We start from the raw sequence: 22,230 nt of genomic DNA on the forward strand, positions 1-22,230 counted from the left end.
TCATATTAAAAACTGTAAACATTTCTCTCCACCCTGTGTCAAATTGCATGAAATTAATTATAAAATTGCAAAATCTTCTTTCATGGCAAACTATGTAGAATTGCAGCAAACTTGCTTTATAACAGCAACATTTTCTCTCTACACCCCATGGCAAAATGTGTAGAATTGCACGGAATTTACGCTAAAACTACAAAAAATAAAATGTATCAGATGTGGTGGCGCAACTGCGGCTCCCCATGATGAGTTCAGATTTTTTGTGACCCCAACCCCCATCAAAGTTGTCCATCCTTGATCTATACCCATAATGAACTGTACCTCTCAAACAAGGTGTACACACAGCCTGTCTGGTTCCCATCTGTAACTAATCTGCTAATATTTACTGGATAATAGGTGAAATGTCTAACGTTTTCCTGTAAATCGGGACATGCTTACCTAGGGAAATCTAAGTAAACATCTATTGAAACCAGGACATGTTACTTTTCTTCTTCGGGATCGGTGTCCCTATCACGGGACGGTTGAGCTAACATAAGCTAATGCGATTAGCATGACGTTGTGAGTAACAAGAAAATTTCCCAGGACATAGACATATCTGATATTGGCAGAAAGCTTAAATTCTTGTTAATCTAAATTCTTAATTCTTGTTCATCTAAACTGTCCAATTTACAGTGAAAGAATACCATGCTATTGTTTGAAGAGAGTGCATAATTTTGAACATGAAAAGTTATTAATAAACATATTAGGCACATTTGGGCAGTCTTGAAAACATTTTTAACAGAAATGCAATGGAACATTGGATCAGTCTAAAACTATGCACATACACTGCTGCCATCTAGTGGACAACATCTAAATTGTACATGGGCTGGAACAATACATTATGGCCTTTCTCTTGCATTTTAAAGATGATGGTAGAAAAAAAATACAAAAGAACAGTTGTTTTTTTCTTTGTATTATCTTTTACCAGATCTATTCTGTTATATTCACCTACATTCCTTTCACATTTCCACAACGTGCAAAGTGTTTCCTTTCAAATGGTACCAAGAATATGCATATCCTTGCTTCAGGGCCTGAGTCAGTTATACCCAAATCTGTCATTTTAAGTGAAAATTGAAAAAAGGGGGTATCCTTAAGAGGGTTTATTTTCACTTTTTTGTTTCCTTCTTTACATGTTATGAGAATCTATCATCTGAGGCTGCAGCAATATCCCTTGACTGTACTTGAAACGATACAAGATCACTGGTGAAGTGCAACCAGTGGAACGGAAGAAGAATTCCACATTACCGGCATAATTTGTAATAGTTATCTATGTGGGACTGATACCAGTGTGGAAGAGCTGGTCACTTTTGAAGGACTTTGTGAATGATTACCTTGACAATAGGACGATTGAATATTATTGTCTTGCAGACAAGTGAAGGATGTTTGAAATTATTTTCATTGCGAGTTTCCTCCTAATACAGGATGTGGGGTGGTGTTTCCATTTCCAACACAGAGATGTGTCAGCAGGATGAGGGACACTGGGCATCAATATGTTTCTACCCTCTCTCTACACTATGCCACCGTAGTCAATCAAAGTAGTTGTTAGGTTTGTACGTATGCACCATTCACATCAAGGGCAGATATTTCATTAAGGGCTATTCCTTTTAACCAGAGTGAAATGTTGGGGATATGGAGAGATGTTAATTGGTATAATTGGGGTGAGAATGTTGAGTATCAACATGCAAGAGTACCTAGTTCTGCAGTACCTTCCTTCATTTGGAATTACCAATGACACTAATCATCGACCACGTTACCGAGTTACTACACATGCCCATGTTGGGTGGTTATGTTTTAATAGGTTACTTTCTTTTACTTTCTTTAATAGGTTACAGAACTTGTCTCAACTGCACCAGGACGCGTTTGTCAAAGTAGGACAGAGTAAGTGTGATCAGACAACAGATCTATCTATCTGCCTGTGACAGTACTAAGGTTGCGGAATGTCTAATGTCTGTTGATTAACTCTCAATAATGGCACTATGACTACTTTTTATGCCAATACCTTCGGTAATATCATCAATAATGGTATGATAGCTCACAATGGGACTTACTTTATCTGTGGATCCTATGCCTATTCCTGGTTACCGAAGTTGTGGCAAGGGTCGTGTTATTTGGGATATGTTGTACCCCATGTAAGACATTCATAAACGTGGGATTACAGAAACTGAAAGATTCTTTGTGATTGCCTTTCTCTCTTATAGTATTTCTAAAATAACATGGGAAGTTATTAATATGGCTAACTCTTTGGAAATTCGAGCAAATAGAACTACTGAGAGTCTTGAGTTAATTACGGCCGAGATGGTTGCCATTCGGACTGTGGCGATGCAAAATTGTTTGGCCCTTGATTATCTTCTGTCTTCACAAGGGGGTAGATGTGCTGTTATTGGTGCTGAATGCTGTACTTACATTCCTGATAATTCTGAATAAATAACTGACCTAATACAAAAATCAGGACTGAGGGCGCTAAATAGCATGATTACAATCCAGATGATTTAGGCTCAGTCATGTGGTTGTCTTCCACATTCGGTACATGGGGAAGTTTTTTGGTGGGCATAATACTTCCAATAGTGGGAGTTGTGGTTATTTTTCTCATCCTCATCCAGGCCATCAAGCGTGCGATTGCCCGATGTTTGTCTGCTAAAATCCGAGGGTCCAACTCATCCCAAACCATTTCAATTAGGTTGAGGTCGGGCGATTGTGGAGGCCAGGTGATCTGAAGCAGCACTCCATCACTCTCCTTCTTGGTCAAATAGCCCTTACACAGCCTGGAGGTGTGTTGAAAAACAAATCATAGTCCCACTAAGTGCAAACCAGATGAGACGGCATATCGCTGCAGAATGCTGTGGTTGCCATGCTGGTTAAGTGTGCCTTGAATTCTAAATAAATCACTGACAGTGTCACCAGCAAAGCACCCCCACACCTCCTCCTCCATGCTTCACAGTGGGAACCACACATGCAGAGATAATCCATTCACCTACTCTGCGTCTCACAAAGACACGGCGGTTGGAACCAAAAATCTCAAATTTGGACTCATCAGACCAAAGGACAGATTTCCACCGGTCTAATGTCCATTACTTGTGTTTCTTGGCCCAAGCAAGTCTCTTCTTCTTGGTGTCCTTTAGTAGTGGTTTCTTTGCAGCAATTCGTCCATGAAGTCCTGATTCACGCCGTCTCCTCTGAAAAGTTGATGTTATGTGTCTGTTACTTGACTCTGTGAAGCATTTATTTGGGCTGAAATCTAAGGTGCAGGTAACTCTAATGAACTTATGTTCTGCAGCAGAGGTAACTCTGGGTCTTCCTTTCCTGTGGCGGTGCTCACGAGTGCCAGATTCATCATGGCGCTTGATGGTTTTTGCGACTGCACTTGAAGAAACTTTCAAAGTTCTTGACATTTTCCGGATTGACATTTTCTGGATTGACTGACTTCATGTCTTAAAGTAATGATGGACTGTCATTTCTCTTTGCTTATTTGAGCAGTTATTGCCATAATATGGACGTGGTATTTTTCAAGTAGGGCTATCTTCTGTATACCACCCTACCTTGTCACAACACAACTGATTGGCTTAAACGCATTAAGAAGGAAAGAAATTCCACAAATTCCATTTTAACAAGGCACACCTGTTAATTTAAATGCATTCCAGGTGACTACCTCATGAAAGTGGTTCAGAGAATACCAAGAGTGTGCAAAAGCTTTCATCAAGGTTAACCTCTATGGGCTAGGTGGGACGCTTGCGTCCCACCTACTCAATAGCCAGTGTAATCCCGTGGCGCGTTATTCAAATACCTTAGAAATGCAAAACCTTCAATTTTTCAAACATATGACTATTTTACACCATTTTAAAGACAAGACTCTCGTTAATCTAACCACACTGTCCGATTTCAAAAAGGCTTTACAACGAAAGCAAAACATTAGATTATGTCAGCAGAGTACCCAGCCAGAAATAATCAGACACCCATTTTTCAAGCTAGCATATAATGTCACATAAACCCAAACCACAGCTAAATGTAGCACTAACCTTTGATGATCTTCATCAGATGACAACCCTAGGACATTATGTTATACAATACATGCATGTTTTGTTCAATCAAGTTCATATTTATATCAAAAACCAGCTTTTTACATTAGCATGTGACTAGCATGTGACTAGCATTCCCACCGAACACTTCCGGTGAATTTACTAAATTACTCACGATAAACGTTCACAAAAAGCACAACAATTATTTTAAGAATTATAGATACAGAACTCCTCTATGCACTCGATATGTCCGATTTTAAAATAGCTTTTCGGTGAAAGCACATTTTGCAATATTCTCAGTAGATAGCCCGGCATCACAGGGCTAGCTATTTAGACACTCAGCAAGTTTAGCACTCATCAAAGTCAGATTTACTATAAGAAAAATGTTATTACCTTTGCTGTCTTCGTCAGAATGCACTCCCAGGACTTCTACTTCAATAACAAATGTTGGTTTGGTCCAAAATAATCCATCGTTATATCCAAACAGCGGCGTTTTGTTCGTGCGTTCAAGACACTATCCGAAAGGGTAAATAAGGGTGATGAGCATGGCGCAATTCGTGACAAAAAAAAATTCTGTTTCAGCCAGAGCCTGCCTCGATATCGTTCAGCTTTTTCCCGGGCTCTGAGAGCCTATGGGAGCCGTAGGAAGTGTCACGTTATTGCAAAGATCCTCAGTCTTCAATAAAAAGAGCCAAGATGAAACACAACTTCTCAGACAGGCCACTTCCTGCATGGAATCTTCTCAGGTTTTGGCCTGCCATATGAGTTCTGTTATACTCACAGACACCATTCAAACAGTTTTAGAAACTTTAGGGTGTTTTCTATCCAAAGCCAATAATTATATGCATATTCTAGTTACTGGGCAGGAGTAGTAACCAGATTAAAATCGGGTAGTTTTTTATCCGGCTGTGTCAATACTGCCCCCTAGCCCTAACAGGTTTTAAGGGTAGCTACTTTGAAGAATCTCAAATATAAAATATATTTAGATTTGTTTCTTTTTTGGTTACTACATGATTCCATATTTGTTATTTCATAGTTTTGATGTCTTCACTATTATTGTACAATGTAGAAAATAGTAAAAATAAAGAAAAACCTTAAATGAGTAGGTGTGCCCAAACTTTTGACTGGTACTCTCTTATCTTAGAAATATGTTAAATCAGTGTGGGTAATAATTTAGCAGAAGCACTTCACAGAACATTCAATAGGATACTACTACTCAGTAAAGTCATCTCAATTCCAATGAGATTTCTGAATAATAGGCTACATAACAGTTCATTGTCTTTGCCTACTCATCAGGACATGCATATTTTCCGGGCTGCGCCATGCATGGTTTTGACTAGATTCATTAGTAAGATGAGACAGACAACAGTATGTCTCCAGTCGAAAGCTGAGTCGCTTCTCTGCACGGCAGGAGCTTGAAACTGCGTGGATATTTCTCCGTGGCATTCACTCTTCTTTATCCACGGCAACGAGAGGAAGAGTAGTAGCCTACCGTAAGCAAAACCCACAACACTGAGACCGGAATGGTTTGATTTTCATCTGCTGGACATGGCAGAAATGATCAACAACCACATCATGCTTTGATGCGAAGATTTTCTCGCGTTCTCTCAGGAGACCCATAACTTCCAGACAGCAATAGACATGCACAGGTTGTTGCACACAGACTGCCACGAAAATTTAAACATTTCCACTATTCAACAGCAGCAAGTGCAAGAAATCAAGACAAATAAATACCCAACCAAAAACTCAAGCCGTAAAACAAGCGGGAAACATCATCTTATGAATGGTCGGGTAAGCAGCCGCCGGTAAAGACAGTAATTTGTTCATGGATGCTTTTTTTTCAGTTTAAGTTTTTGTGATATACCCCACATCTGAACTATTCTTTTCGCATATGGAGTGGTTCCCGTATAGAAAAGAAACATACAAATCAAAATGTATCTTGTATGCACAAGTTGATAATGTGTGAAAGAAAAATCGAATAAGAATCTGTAGTGCATGATTTGACAATGAAGATAAATTAGATGCTTTAAATTAAATATATGCTTACCTTATAGGTTCCACATTACAAACCATGACAAAAATTAGGATTTTTTTTTTTTTTAATATTTGTATAGGCCCATAAACAAATAGAATCCGATATGACTTTCCATGGTGAGATAACATATGCATTTTATATAATGTTTACAAGACTATTAACTATCTCATTGGCAACTTGTCACTTCAGAATATAAACCCTGCCAGGAAAGAACCCAGGGGGCATAAGTAGTGATAAAGACGTATTTTTCACGACATCTTATACCAATGTTTTTGGTGCAGTCTGGACCAGCCTTGATTTCAACGTCCAAGGACGTACATTTTTGGTCCAGACCAATCATTGACGTCTATGTTTGGTTTAGATTTTGTCCGGTTTGGACCGGCCTTCAGTTCAATGTCCACAGACGTCCAGTCCGGCCTATATTTGGCCCAAACATAGAAGTCTATAATTGGTTCAAAATTGGTCCAGACCGTCCTTGATTTGGCCCAAACATAGACGTCTATAATTGGCACACTAGAGTAAAGTATAGTGTACTGTACCCTACTCTACTGAATAAAACTTGACTGTTCTGTAGCATACTGTACTATGCTCTATTGTGCTCTACTGTAATGTTCAAACTTGTGAAACATCCTAGACGTCTATGATTTGTTCAGATTTGGATCGCACCGACCAAATTTGTACTGGCTTGAGTTTCGAGTGCATTCGAATAATACCCAGCATACTTTGCAAGTGTTTGTTTTTACATTTACATTTTGGTCATTCAGCAGACACTCTTATCCAGATCGACTTAGAGTCCGTGCATACAACTAAGGTAGATTTAAAAAAAAAGTTATTCTAGTTGAAGGGGTCTGTTGGTTTATTCTGCAATTCTGTAATAATTATGATTACTAAATCTTACATGAATATTAAACATGAAATATCAAAACCAAATGTACACCCCTTTGTTAACCTCTCTGGGCTAGGCGGGACGAATTCGTCCCACCTACGTAACAGCCACTTGCAGCCTGTGGCGCGATTTTCAAAACCTTAAAAATCCTATTACTTCAATTTCTCAAACATATGACTATTTTACAGCTATTTAAAGACAAGACTCTCGTTAATCTAACCACACTGTCCGATTTCAAAAAGGCTTTACAACGAAAGCAAAACATTAGATTATGTCAGCAGAGTACCAAGCCAGAAATAATCAGACACCCATTTTTCAAGCCAGCATATAATGTCACCAAAACCCAGAAGACAGCTAAATGCAGCACTCACCTTTGATGATCTTCATCAGATGACAACCCTAGGACATTATGTTATACAATACATGCATGTTTTGTTCAATCAAGTTCATATTTATATCAAAAACCAGCTTTTTACATTAGCATGTGACGTTCAGAACTAGCATACCCCCCGCAAACTTCCGGGGAATTCGCTAACATTTTACTAAATTACTCACGATAAACGTTCACAAAAAGCATAACAATTATTTTAAGAATTATAGATACAGACCTCCTCTATGCACTCGATATGTCCGATTTTAAAATAGCTTTTTGGTGAAAGCACATTTTGCAATATTCTAAGTACATAGCCCAGGCATCACGGGCTCGCTATTTAGACACCCGGCAAGTTTAGCACTCACCATAATCATATTTACTATTATAAAAGTTTCATTACCTTTTGTTGTCTTCGTCAGAATGCACACCCAGGACTGCTACTTCAATAACAAATGTTGGTTTGGTCCAAAATAATCCATCGTTATATCCGAATAGCGGCGTTTTGTTCGTGCGTTCCAGACACTATCCGAAATGGTAAAGAAGTGTCGCGCGCATGGCGCAATTCGTGACAATAAAATTCGAAATATTCCATTACCGTACTTCGAAGCATGTCAACCGCTGTTTAAAATCAATTTTTACGCCATTTTTCTCGTAGAAAAGCGATAATATTCCGACAGGGAATCTCCTTTTCGGCAAACAGAGGAAAAAATCACAAAGGCGGGGGCGGTCGGGTCATGCGCATAAGCCCAGAGTCCCTTGATCGGCCACTTGAGAAAGGCGATAATGTGTTTCAGCCTGGGGCTGGAATGACGACATTCTGTTTTTTCCCGGGCTCTGAGCGCCTATGGACGACGTGGGAAGTGTCACGTTAGAGCAGAGATCCTTAGTAAAAGATAGAGATGGAAAAGAAGTTCAAGAAATGGTCAGACAGGCCACTTCCTGTAAAGGAATCTCTCAGGTTTTGACCTGCCATTTGAGTTCTGTTATACTCACAGACACCATTCAAACAGTTTTAGAAACTTTAGGGTGTTTTCTATCCATATGTAATAAGTATATGCATATTCTAGTTACTGGGTAGGAGTGGTAACCAGATTAAATCGGGTATGTTTTTTATCCAGCCGTGTCAATACTGCCCCCTAGCCCTAACAGGTTAATATGTATTGGCAATAATTAACTTAATGGTGAGGCATAAAATGTATCTTTTGTCAGGCTGGATGTTTGAAATATGAGTTTTTTGGACTACTTTGAACATCACTGTCAGTTTTAAAGCTTTTGAAAAAGCTAACATAAGTGCATGTGACAGATGGGAACAATAATAACAAGACTCTTTTTTTATATCAAGAGGCTTGAAAAATGATTGTGATATAATGCTTATTTCATTGAATGTATGTGCAGTTGAAATTTGGCCATAGAATTTATTTCTGAAAAATATGTATTTTCAGCATCTTGAAAATACATATTTTTGTCGTCCGGAAAATACATATTTTCACCTTTCATTCAGCACCTAAATTCAACGTACTGAAAATACGTATTTTCAACGTCCATAAAGGTAGTCTTTTCGACGTCCGTATAAGATATTTTTTCAACATCCATAAAATACATTTTCTAAACTTTCATTCAGCAGCTGAAATGCATGTTTATTTTATATATTTTATTTAACCTTTGTTTAACTATGCAAGTCAGTTAAGAACAAATTCTTATTTACAATAACGGCTTACACATATCAATGTCTGGAAAAGACGTCTTTTCAACATCATTTTGCTTACTGGGTAGTTTGGGTATGTGTTGGCTTCTAATGGTAATCTTTTGTCTGTGTAATTGCACTGTTTTGCTGCACATTTTCTTCTGTTCCACTGAATGCAATTTTGATGTTCTATTATGACTAAATTTGTTTTCAGAATTTAACAAATAGGCCTATGTATTTTATTTCATTATCCTATACAATCTACCATGAGTTACCCCAAAAATATTTCTATCCCATTTTATTTCCATAATTAGTAAAATTATTGCACCCGAATTTGACCCTGGAAATACAGTATGACAATTAGATTTTCCCGTAAAGTTTTTAAGCAATTAACATAAATGCGTGCAGTCATTTTATTTACATTTCTGTATCTAAATAAGCAGGTAGGCATATCAGTTCCAACTTAAACTTGGATTGGAAACTATGCCTTGCCTTCTTGCTGAAGCGTCAACATTCCATATGGCCGTTGGGACAGAGCGCCTGATAGGCTACATAGCAACACAGCTGGAAAACGACAGTTTATCAAAATTTGCAAAAAATAAAGAAATAGTAATATTTGACTGCTAAGTGGTCATCCATGTTCTCATGCATTCTTGTTTTACATTTGTAAGTAAATCGGCGGTTTGTTGGGGAGAAGAACGTCAAGGAAAGTTTTGCTAGCTGGCTAATTTTAGCTAGCTAGCTAGCTAACGTTAGCTCTCTGGCTAATCCTCCATGGACATGGTAAGTTAAATTTCAATTTGTACCCATTGTAGCTAGTTAGCTATCTAATGTTTTGACATTTGATATGTTTAGTTATTAATGACAGTAAATGTTTGTGTGTGTGTGAGCGAGAGAGCGAGAGAGAGAAATTATGATCACAATAACTTTAGAAAATGCTAGCTGTGTGTATGTGTTTGTGTGTGTGAGAGAGAGAGGGGAAGAGAGATGATCACAATAATTTATAAAAAAGGTTGTCATCATGTCAACATTGTCGTGTGTGTGAGTGAGTGAGTGCACGCGAGAGAGGGTTGATGAATGCAAATAGGAAACATTGACTGTGTGTGACATTGTTAGCTAGCCTAATTCTTGAAACATGTACCTCCCAATACGAATGTGAAGTTTTTCTTGATTAATCAGGGATCCTTGCCTATCTCCCCTCAACACTCATTCTAACTCCTGTCAACTACCTTTTTCAATTATTGATTCTCTTTATTGCAGTAATCTTCTAGTTTGGATGGCAGACAGAAGTTATCCAGCCGGCTGACTAAGAAATGTAAAAAGCTTATGTTTTGTCTCTCTCTGTCTGCTTATTATTAGTACTTTTTTTAGACCAAGTTGACTGAGAACACATTCTCAGCAACAACCTGGGGAAGGAATATAGTTACAGACGAGATGAAGGAACCAATTGGAAGCTGGGGATGATTAAGTGACCATGATGGTATTAGGGCCAGATTGGGATTAACACCCCTACTCTTACGATAAGTGCCATGGGATCTTTAGTGGCCACAGAGAGTCAGGACACCCGTTTAACGTCCCATCCAGCACCCTACACAGAGCAATGTCCCCAATCACTGCCCTGGGGAATTGGGATATTTTTTAAGACCAGAGGAACTGGCCCTCCAACACCATCTGGTCCCCCATCCAGGGACTGACTCGGACCAACCCTGCTTAGCTTCAAAAGCAAGCCAGCAGTGGGATTCAGGGTGGTATGCTGCTGGCCATTGCTGAAGGGCAACATAGTGAATGTACTTGCTAGGCTAAGTCTAACTTACTAAAGACAGGTCTTCTGTAGTAGCTAGGTTAACTTAATGGTGAATCATGATTTGTCCCTGTCTTTACAGTTCCTTAAACATGTCAATGACCTGATGTAGTGCTTGTCCACCCACCTATTCTCCCACATCCCAGGGAAAGGATAGAGCAGAACCAGCCCTTCTTAAATCCGTAGTCATTGACAGTAAGTTGTGTGAAAAATGTTGTTCTCTTTGATAATGTGTATTGATTCCTACTAAACAGCTTGGTTAGAGCTAGGTTTGTACTATGCTGATGATCATTCAAGTTTTTTCTCTGCATCAGATCTCACTGAGACTGTATTCCCCAAAAGACATGCTATTCAGCTCCCCATGATTGCTTGATCTTAGTGTAAGTAGATCCAATTGAAATAGCACCACTTCTAATAATATACGTTTGTAAAGCAAATAACATCCTATTTTAACTCACTTTTTTACAGACCTTCCTTGGTGACCTTTCTTTTTTTAAGACTGCCAAGCTGTCCTGGATTGGAGGAACTGTCCTGGTGTCACGCATGTGTGTAGGAACGGACCAAGGCGCAGCGTGAGTATCGTTCCACATCTTTTATTAGAATGTGAAACTTTGCAAGACAAACAATAAACTATAAACAAAAACACAAACCGTGACGACAGAGGTGCAACATGCACTAACTCAAAAATAATCTCCCATAAACACAGGTGGTAAAAACAACTACTTAAATATGATCCCCAATTAGAGACAACGATGACCAGCTGCCTCTAATTGGGAATCATACAAAAACCCCAACATAGAAAAAAGAAACTAGAACACAACGTAGAACAAATAAACTAGAATAAACCCCCCAGTCACACCCTGACCTACTCTACCATAGACAATAAGAGCACTCTATGGTCAGCAGCATCGGTGGAGGCTCCGGTGCGGGACGCAGACCCCCCTCCGCTTGGGGCTCCCCCCACTTTCGTGGAACCAGACCGCCGACTGTCGCCGGAGGCTCCGGACCGCCGACTGTCGCCGGAGGCTCCGGACCGCCGACTGTCGCCGGAGGCTCCGGACCGCCGACTGTCGCCGGAGGCGCCGGACCGCGGACCGTCTCAGGAGGTTCCGGACCGCAGGCCGTCTCAGGAGGTTCCGGACCGTAGGCCGTCTCAGGAGGTTCCGGACTGGGAACTGTCGCCGGAAGCTCCGGACTGGGAACTGTCGCCGGAAGCTCTGGACTGGGAAGGCGCACTGGAGGCCTGGTGCGTGGAGCTGGAACAGGTAGCGCCAGACTGGTGACACGCACTTCAGGTCGAGTGCGAGGAGCAGGCACAGGACGTACCTGACTGGGCAGGCGCACTTCAGGGAGAGTGCGAGGAGCAGGCACAGGACGTACCTGACTGAGGACACGCACTTCAGGGAGAGTGCGAGGAGGAGGCACAGGATGTACCTGACTGAGGACACGCACCCGAGGGAGAGTGCGAGGAGGAGGCACAGGACGTATTTGGCTGTGGAGGCGCACTGGAGACCTGGTGCGTAGAACCGGTGCAGGATATACTGGACCGTGGAGGCGCACTGGAGGTCTGGAGCGTAGAGCTGGCACAACCCGTCCTGGCTGAATGCTCACTTTAGCCCGGCAAGTGCGGGGCGCTGGCACAGGACGCACTGGGCTGTGAAGGCACATTGGCGACACAGTGCGTAGAGCCGGTGTAGGATATCCTGGACCGAGGAGACGCACCGGAGACCAGGAGCGCTGAGCCGGCACAACCCGTCCTGGCTGAATGCGGGGAGCCAGAAACGAGCGCACCGGTCTGTGAATGCGCACTGGAGATACGGTGTGCATCACCGCATAACACGGTGCCTGACTGGTCACACGCTCCCTACAGTAAGCACGGGGTCTAAAACCTGACTCCGCCAATCTCACCGTGTGCCTCCCGCCCCAATTTTTGGGGGGAGCTGCCTCTCGGGCTTCTGTCGTTGCCGTGCTAATTCCTCGTATCGTCGCTGTTCCTCTCTTGCTGTCTCCGCCTGCTTCCATGGCAGGGTCTTGTCCCCTGCCATTACCTCCTCCCAGGTCCAGGATGTCCTCCACTCCCTTTTCTCCCGGGCCCAGGATCCCTGCTCCTCCTGGGCACGCTGCTTGGTCCTTTGGTGGTGGGAGATTCTGTCACGCATGTGTGTAGGAACGGACCAAGGCGCAGCGTGAGTATCGTTCCACATCTTTTATTAGAACGTGAAACTTTGCAAGACAAACAAAAAACTATAAACAAAAACACAAACTGTGACGACAGAGGTGCAACATGCACTAACTCAAAAATAATCTCCCATAAACACAGGTTGGAAAAACAACTACTTAAATATGATCCCCAATTAGAGACAACGATGACCAACTGCCTCTAATTGGGAATCATACAAAAACCCCAACATAGAAAAAAGAAACTAGAACACAACATAGAACAAATAAACTAGAATAAACCCCCCAGTCACGCCCTGACCTACTCTACCATAGAAAATAAGAGCACTCTATGGTCAGGACATGACACCTGGATAATGTCCTCGGGATTATAGAGTGGTGTGTTTATAAAAAGTTGTATGTATTAGGATTAAGCAACACTCTACCCTATTTAGCGACAATTTAAACAATGTAATGATCCAACTACTGTCTAATTTTAAAATGTTTCAGATTGATGACCAATGAATTAATGTCCCACTTCAATATGAAGGGAGAGAGGAGCAAACATGCCTTTGCTACCACTCGTGTGTGCTCCATTGTAATTGATAAGTAAATGTGAGCAGTTGAGACATTTGACATAGACAATGAGACATTTTAAATATATTTTACTGTGCGTTACTGTTCAGTCGTGTCCTGCATGCCCACATTATGTCAATCGGTAATTTATTATCTTTTTATGCTTACATTACGTGTCATGAAAAGCCAGAAAACTTGGGAGGTTGATGTGTTGCGGGCCGTCGGTAAAGTCCTAAAATGTGCACCTGACCGCCGTGGTGGAGGAGGACCTAAAGTATGTATATGAGCAAGTTGCTCTTCTTTAAAGACATCTCTAAGCTATAACTGCCATAATCTTCAACTTGTACCGTAGAAATACTTTAAAACGTTTTAGCCAGCTGAATCCACAAAGTTTCTTCAGGAAGGTCCTTTTCTAGTTAAAAAATCTCAAAATCGATAAAGTTCTAATGCGCTGATTCTCTTCACTGCAGATCTGACCCATCACACCACTCGTCAAAAGGGCCATTGCGCTCCAGATCGCCTTCTTTGCTCAGAGGTCCTTGATGAGGATCTACCCCACCACATCACTCTTAATAATCATCAATAATAAAAGCAATAGGCCTTCATATACTCTGCCCCAGTCTATCAATGCATGTAATGTGTATGGGTAAATTATGAAATAATTACTGTATGCAGATGTGCATAGAATTGTTTGATTTATTTTAAATGTAAGAATGTTTTGCAGATTGAAACTAATTGGTGACTATGGAAACAAATAGAAATGTAATGAACAATGTTTTCAGTATCCAACTTTATCCCCTGCAATACTTTTTACAGTAGGTAATAAGCTGTAGAGAGGAGTCAGGTGGTCATTACCAGGTTATGATGAGCTCTTAACTATGACTAGTACATTATACCGGTAGTAAATAATATAGTGGTCAGAATTATCACCAGCTGGTCACATGGTGGTCAGAAAAATACGTAGTATTCTGGTCATAAAACATGTTTGCGACCAGAGTAAGAGTTCTTTAAAAGACATCATACAGACATTTTTCAACCAGGTTTTTCCCACTGGGGAGGAATCATGCATTTCAGCGTTCTATATCCAATGAGGTTTTGATTGACTGTGCGGTTTACTTTGGAGCAAGTTTAATATAAATAAGCTTTAATGACAAATTATGATTGCTGACATGCTGAAAAATCTAATTGTCTAGAAGAGCAATGGTCAGAAATAAAAACAATGTTCTGGAGCACTTAGGGGACTAGTCTATTGTACTAGGCAAACTTAATCAAGGACAGCAATGTGTGAAAGAAAACTACAATAATATAAATTGTTGTATTCATTTATTGCAGGCAAGTGTAATTACTACAGAAGGTTTGACTAGACTCCCTCAAAAAACATCTTGTTATTTTGGACACATACAATGAATTTAAGGAACTTCAAAGTTTAATCTCTGCAGGCCTCTAGTGACGAAGCACAAAAAGGGTGCCACACTGTGCAAGCAAACAGTATTGACAGTTGTTTTACAGTTTTAGTCTGGTAAAGGATACATTTATGCACACATTAGACTTTTCTGTTAGCCATTTTCTATCAAAAAGAGACTAGCTCCCATGTAATCATATTAATTATGATCTAAAATGTGAAAATGGTCCTAGATAAACACTCCTATGAGGTACTTTATGAATACAGACCCTGCCATTAAGACTCATTTAGGTTGCAACTGTGGTACAAGCCAGTTTTGCGCACCCCTGTACCCCTGATCCTTTGCCATTGGTACAGTCACTCTGCTCCCACCTCAGTGCTGGAGCAGTTGAGCTTGAGGCTGATTGTCACTCTTCACACGTCACCATTGTAAAGATTGGAGGACTGACTTCATAGAGACATCCTTTAACTCGTCATTTTCTGGTAAAATAAACTTGACGTCAAGTGTAGCAGGATATCAGTGATCACCTTCAATGACCAGCGCCTCCTCACCCACACACCCAATTTACTGGAAAGGTTTTTGACCTCTGAGAAAAGACTGCTTTATTATTTCGTCCTTATTTGTCACAGGTAATATGGACTCGATTAAAGCCACGCATTTTTCCTCAGTCAGTAACATGGCAATGGTAGCTAATGTATTTCCCAGCTGTTATAGTGATAATCTGTTAGAATTGTTTTTGGTAACGAGCCATGGATATTTACACTGTTGGACACATTTTGTTCAGTCTTAATAACTCTAGGAATGACTTAAAGTCACCAGACTAGAATGACAAAGAATAGATATATGGTAGATGAGTGCAGCATGTCAGCATAGTTCAGAAAGGAAACACCACGTAGAATTATGTTCAATCATTTATTAAATAATCAATAATTCAAGGTTTGAAAACATTCTGCTCCTTCAGGGTAGCTCACTGCCCAAGCAAAGCGTAAATATATAAAATGACCTACAAGCAGTGAGCGCAGTAAACTTTACCAATCCATCAGCAGAAAAACAGAACCTAACAGGTGGAGGCTGGGGTGGTGGTGGGAGCAAAATAAGCAAACGCATACTAGCAGTAGCAGCAAGCAGCAGCAGGATATGTGAGCAGCAAGCGGCAGCAGGATATGTGAGCAGAACCAGTCAGCTTAATGGTGTTAGGTTCTTATTTTTCAGAGTAAATAACTCACGGACACTAGAGAAGCTTTAACCAAGTGTAATCATTCCCAAAGGTTCTGTACAGCTGAAATCAGACAGCAAAACATTTCAGACATCACAGTTTATATGCATCCTACTTAAGACACTCCCCCTCCTTACAGTTTATGGCTCCACAGGAAAGAAGGTAACCAGATACCAACCCTTATTACTCCCTTAAGGGGAACTGACCTCACCCCTCACCTCCTAATCCACAGATATCCATCTGTCTTCCCTATATAAACACATCACTCTCCTCTATCAAACACATTCCAAAGCCTTCTGGATTTTTACAAACTCTTTCTTTTCAAGGCTATCATTTATTTAATATCTCAATGTTCAAAGTTTAGCAGATTCCAACAATAGCTAGGAATGACTTAAAAGGCACCAGACTCAAATGACAAAGTGTAGATATACTGTAGATGATGTCAGAATAATCTTTCAGCAGTCATTAATATGATGATGCTGGAGAGCATAGGGAAGGCTAGAAGCCTGGCATAGAAGGCACGTGGAGCACATTTTGAAAACTTTTCTCTGTATTCAACTTTTACTAAAATGGATTTTGAGAAGTGCTCCGAACGACAACAAATGAAAAGTTTGGTGCAACAGCTGGAAGTGTGGATATAATCATTACAAGACCTAACATTTCCACACCATCTTAACTGTAAGTTTGTCTTGGGGACTTACATTGTGTGCTTAAAACCTGTTGGGGCTACAGGTTAGCAATGAACCCCGAGTCGGGATTGCTAACAAGGCTGGAAATTCAAAACATCAAAAATCTAATAATTTCAATTTCTCAAACAATCAACTATTTTACACAATTTAAATGATAAACATCTCCTTAATCTAACCACATTGTTCGATTTTCAAAGAGGCTTTACGGCAAAAGCATAAAGTTAGATTATGTTAGGACAGTACATAGCCACAAAAGTACAAACATCCATTTTCAATTCAAGGTCAGGCGTCACCAAAAGCAGAAACCAGCTAGAATTATGCACTAACTTTTGTCAATCTCCATCAGATGACACTCCAAGGACATTATGTTATACAATACATGCATTTTTTGTTCCATCAAGTTCATATTTATATCCAAAAACAGCATTTTACAGTAGCGTGAAATTCAGATTTTTTTCTTCTCTGAAATGCTTCCGGTGAACATAACAAAATTACTATTCGAAAACATTGGTAAATTATAATATTGTCATTCAAAGAATAATATATTATCATCTCGTAATTGCTACCGAATGGCCAGATCTCAAAATAACTTTACTGGGAAATCACATTTTGCAATAAACGGGGTGCTATGCTAAGAACAACAGGCTATGCTATACAGTCAGCATCATCTAAAATCGATAATAACATTGTAAATATCCCCTTACCTTTGATTATCTCCATCAGAAGGCAGGCATCCCAGGTCCGGAAGGCATCCCAGGTCCGGAACAAATGTGGTTTCTTTTGACAAAGTTCATAATTTATGTCCAAATAACACCAAGTACTTAGCGTTCATTATGCTCCCACAAAACGTGGTGGGGGGAGTGTAAAATCACGCCGAAAAGCTAAAAAAAACCTAGTAAATAATCTATTTATGTTCGTTCAAACATGTCAAATGTTGTTTAGCATTAATCTTTTGGTCCATTTTTAACGTTAAACATCAGTAATATTTTCACACAACCTATCCTATGTCTAGATAAAAAATGATGACAAACTCACGTTTCTCAGATTTATGCGCAGGCGCCAAAAAATGAAGTGATGACATGTCAACTTCCTTGGATTCTAATTTGCTCTCTGTTTATCATAGACGCTTCAAACAACTTTATAAAGATCGTTGACATCTAGTGGAAGCCGTAGGTGTTGCGAAATGAATCCTTTCTCACTATGGTATCTATAAAACAATGACACTAAATAGTACAGTCACAAAATTCAAATTTTTTTGGATCTATTTTTCACAGGTTTTTGCCTGCAATATGAGTTTTGTTATACTTACAGACACCATTCAAACTGTTTTAGAAAATTCAGAGTGTTTTCTATCCGAATGTGTTAATAATATGCATATCCTAGCTTCTGAGTTGGTGTAGGAGGCAGTTAAAAATGGGCACATATTTTTTTCAAAATGTCTCAATACTGCCCCCGAGCCCCAACAGGTTCACTGTGTAGCATATTTGCTGTATAATAATTTGGTGGATGCTTATATTTGTTGCTGTTTTTTTGCATACCCTGAGAGACCCGCAGAGAGTGGGGTCACGGCCAGCCATTATCAACGCCGGCCCTAGAGCAATTTGGGTCAGTGGCGACCCGTCATTCAGGGCAGAGCCCCACCTGTTTTGAGACCCACGTTTTTTGTAACCAAAAAAATATATACATTTTGTTGGGGGGGAGGGGGTGGATTGCATGTTATATTGGCATTAATATGTGTCACACATTGCAAACAATGTAAAAAATATATACACTACCGTTCAAAAGTTTGGGGTCACTTAGAAATGTCGTTGTTTTTGAAAGAAAACATTAAAATAACATCAAATTGATCAGAAATGCATTGTAGACATTTTTGATGTTGTAAATGACTATTGTAGCTGGAAACGGCAGATTTTTTATGGAATATCTACATAGGCGTACAGAGGCCCATTATCAGCAACCATCACTTCTGCATTCCAATGGCACATTGTGTTAGCTAATCCAAGTTTATCATTTTAAAAGGCTAATTGATCATTAGAAAACCCTTTTGCAATTATGTTAGCACAGCTGAAAACTGTTGTGTTGATTAAAGAAGCAGTAAAACTGGCCTTCTTTAGACTAGTTGAGTATCGAGCATCAGCATTTGTGGGTTCGATTACAGGCTCATTACGCCTATGCAGATATTCCTGTCACGTCCTGACCAGTATAAGGTTAATTGGTATTGTAGTTTGGTCAGGACGTGGCAGAGGGTATTCGTTTTATGTGGTTCGGGGTGGTGTGTTTTGTTGAAGGGGCATTTGGTTTAAGTATTCTGGGGTTTTTGGGCACTGTTTGGTTTTCAGGTATTCTATGATTAGTCTAGTATGTCTGTTTCTATGTTTGGTTAATTGGGGTTGGGACTCTCAGTTGAAGGCAGGTGTTGTCTATCTGCCTTTGATTGAGAGTCCCATATATTAGGGTGTGTTTGTGTTTGTTATTTGTGGGTGATTGTTCTGTGTTAGCCTTGTGCCTTGCAGACTGTCAGTAAATCGTTCGTTTTCTTGTTTGTTGTTTTGTATTCGTTTTGGAGTGAATAAATGTTCAAAATGAACAATCACATACCTGCTGCGTTTTGGTCTACCTTTTCCGACGACGATTTCGCAATATCGTCAGAAGACGAAGAAGTGTGTGACAATTCCATACAAAATTAGCCGTTTCCAGCTATAATAGTCATTTACAACATTAACAATGTCTACACTGTATTTCTGATCAATTTTATGTTATTTTAAATGGACAAAAAATTAGCTTTTCTTTCAAAAACAAGGACATTTCTAAGTGACCCCAAACTTTTGAACGGTAGTGTATATAATTGAGTTAATAAAGCCGCATACAAACATGGTCTCTTTTTTGTTTTCTTGAGTAAGGCAGCTCCAAAATGCAGGTGTTTCAGCCTAGCTCAGTGCTTTCTGTGATGGTGGTGCGAGCCACCAGAAAATAGGAGCATTGCACTGTGATTGGCTCAGTATTCTGTCACTCATGGGGACCTTGCGCAATCGCCTAGCTTCAGTCCTTTAGTAATGGTAGACATCCACAATTTCATCCCTTTGGGTCCTACCATAGAGGTATATTACAAGTGCCCTTCCAAGAAGGCTCAAGGTCATTGGCCACAGAAATGACATCAAATCACATTATATGTACAGTAGCTTTGATCTTATTTTCACAATCTTCGCTAGCAGTCATCATCGTGAATCAAGTCTACTGGCAAATCATTTTTAATCCTGCAACCAGTGGAACGGAAGAAGAATTCCTCATTACCGGCATAATTTGTAATTGTTATCTATGTGAGACTGATACCAGTGTGGAAGAGCTGGTCACTTTTGAAGGACTTTGTGAATGATTACCTTGACAATAGGACGATTGAATATTATTGTCTTGCAGACAAGTGAAGGATGTTTGAAATTATTTTCCTTGCGAGTTTCCTCGTAATACAGGATGTGGGGTGGTGTTTCCATTTCTAACACAGAGATGTGTCAGCAGGATGAGTGTCACGGCTGTCGAAAGGAGAAGAGGACCAAAGTGCAGCGTGTGTGTCGTTCCACATTTTATTTATACTGTGAAACTATGCAATACATAAATACACTGAATGAAAAAACAACAAACCGTGACGCAGAGATGAACACATACACAATTCAAAATTAATCACCCACAAAACCCAGGTGGAAAAACCCCTACTTAAGTATGATCTCCAATTAGAGACAACGAGGACCAGCTGCCTCTAATTAAAGATCATCCCAAACAAAACCCCAACATAGAAATACAAAACTAGAACCTAAACATAGAAATAGAAAACATAGAGCGAGAAAAAATCTGTCACGCCCTGACCTACTCTACCATAGAAAATAACATAATTCTATGGTCAGGGCGTGACAGTTCCCCCCCCCCCCCCAAAGGTGCGGACTATGACCGCACCTAGACAAAACACCAACCCCCCCCCACCAAAAAAAAGAAAAAAGAAGGGAGGTCAGGGTGGGTAACTTGTCTATGGCGGCTCTGGTGCAGTACCCAGAACCCTATCATCCAGCAGATCCTCCCACAGAGGAGGCGGCTCCGGTGCGTAACCCCCGCTCTGCCCGCTGATCCCTCTGCTTCAGTACCACCGGACTGTGGATCGTCATCGGAGGAACCGGACTGTAGATCATCGCCGGAGGTTCCGGGCTGCAGGCCGTCTCCGGAGGTTCCGGGCTGCAGGCCGTCGCCGGAGGTTCCGGGCTGCAGGCCGTCGCCGGAGGTTCCGGACTGGGAACTGTCGCCGGAAGCTCTGGACTGGGAACTGTCGCCGGAAGCTCTGGACTGGGAAAGCGCACTGGAGGCCTGATGTGTGGGGCTGGCATAGGTGGCGCCAGACTAGTAACACGCACCTCAGGGCGAGTGTAGGGAGCAGGAACAGGGCACCCCGGACCGGGCAGGCGCACTGGAGGCCTGATGCGTGGGGAAGGTATAGGTGGCACCAGACTGGTAACGCACCTCAGGGCAAGTGCGGGGAGCAGGAACAGGGCGTACCAGGCTGGATAGACTCACTGGAGGCCGGGTACGTGGGGCAGGCACAGGATAGTGCTGGCGACACAGTGCGCATCACAGCATAACACGGTGCTTGCTTCTTCACTTGCTCCCCATGGTAAGCACGGGGAGTTGGCTCAGGTCTCCAACCTGACTCTGCCAATCTCCCTGTGTGCCCCCCCAAAAAATGTATTTGGGGCTGCCTCTCGGGCTTCCGTAGTTGCCGTGACTCTCTCGCTGCCTCCACCTGCTTCCCTGGCAGGCTGTTGTATCTATCCAATACCTGCTCCCAAATCCAGTCTATTCTTTCCTCCAACACCTCCAGAGGCCAGGATGCCATCTCCTCCTGGGCACACTGCTTGATCCAGTCCTCCTGATCACGCTGCTTGGTCCTTATGTGGTGGGTGATTCTGTCACGGCTGTCGAAAGGAGAAGAGGACCAAAGTGCAGCGTGTGTCGTTCCACATTTTATTTATACTGTGAAACTATGCAATACATAAATACACTCAATGAAAAAACAACAAACCGTGACGCAGAGATGAACACATGCACAACTCAAAATTAATCACCCACAAAACCCAGGTGGAAAAACCCCTACTTAAGTATGATCTCCAATTAGAGACAACGAGGTAACATTTTTCTATGGTCAGGACGTGACAATGAGGGACACTGGGCATCAATATGTTTCTACCCTCTCTCTACACTATGTCACCGTAGTCAATCAAAGTAGTTGTTAGCTTTGTACGTATGCACCATTCACATCAAGGGCAGATATTTCATTAAGGGCTATTCCTTTTAACCAGAGTGAAATGTTAGGGATATGGAGAGATG

The 22,230-nt window shown here is 41.0% G+C and overlaps 1 long non-coding RNA gene across 1 annotated transcript; it reads left to right on the forward strand.

Annotated features, from left to right (window-relative positions):
• The first annotated feature begins 9,300 nt into the window (after positions 1-9,300).
• LOC106603744 (uncharacterized) lies at positions 9,301-14,163 on the forward strand. Its single transcript, XR_014392214.1, has 6 exons — positions 9,301-9,807; positions 10,285-10,339; positions 10,908-11,020; positions 11,140-11,205; positions 11,294-13,832; positions 14,029-14,163. It is a non-coding gene; the product is annotated as an uncharacterized LOC106603744 (long non-coding RNA).
• Positions 14,164-22,230: the final 8,067 nt, after the last annotated feature.

The sequence above is a fragment of the Salmo salar genome, chromosome 04, assembly GCF_965601325.2.
Source record: "Salmo salar chromosome 04, fSalSal1, whole genome shotgun sequence".
Taxonomy (NCBI): Eukaryota; Metazoa; Chordata; class Actinopteri; order Salmoniformes; family Salmonidae; genus Salmo; species Salmo salar.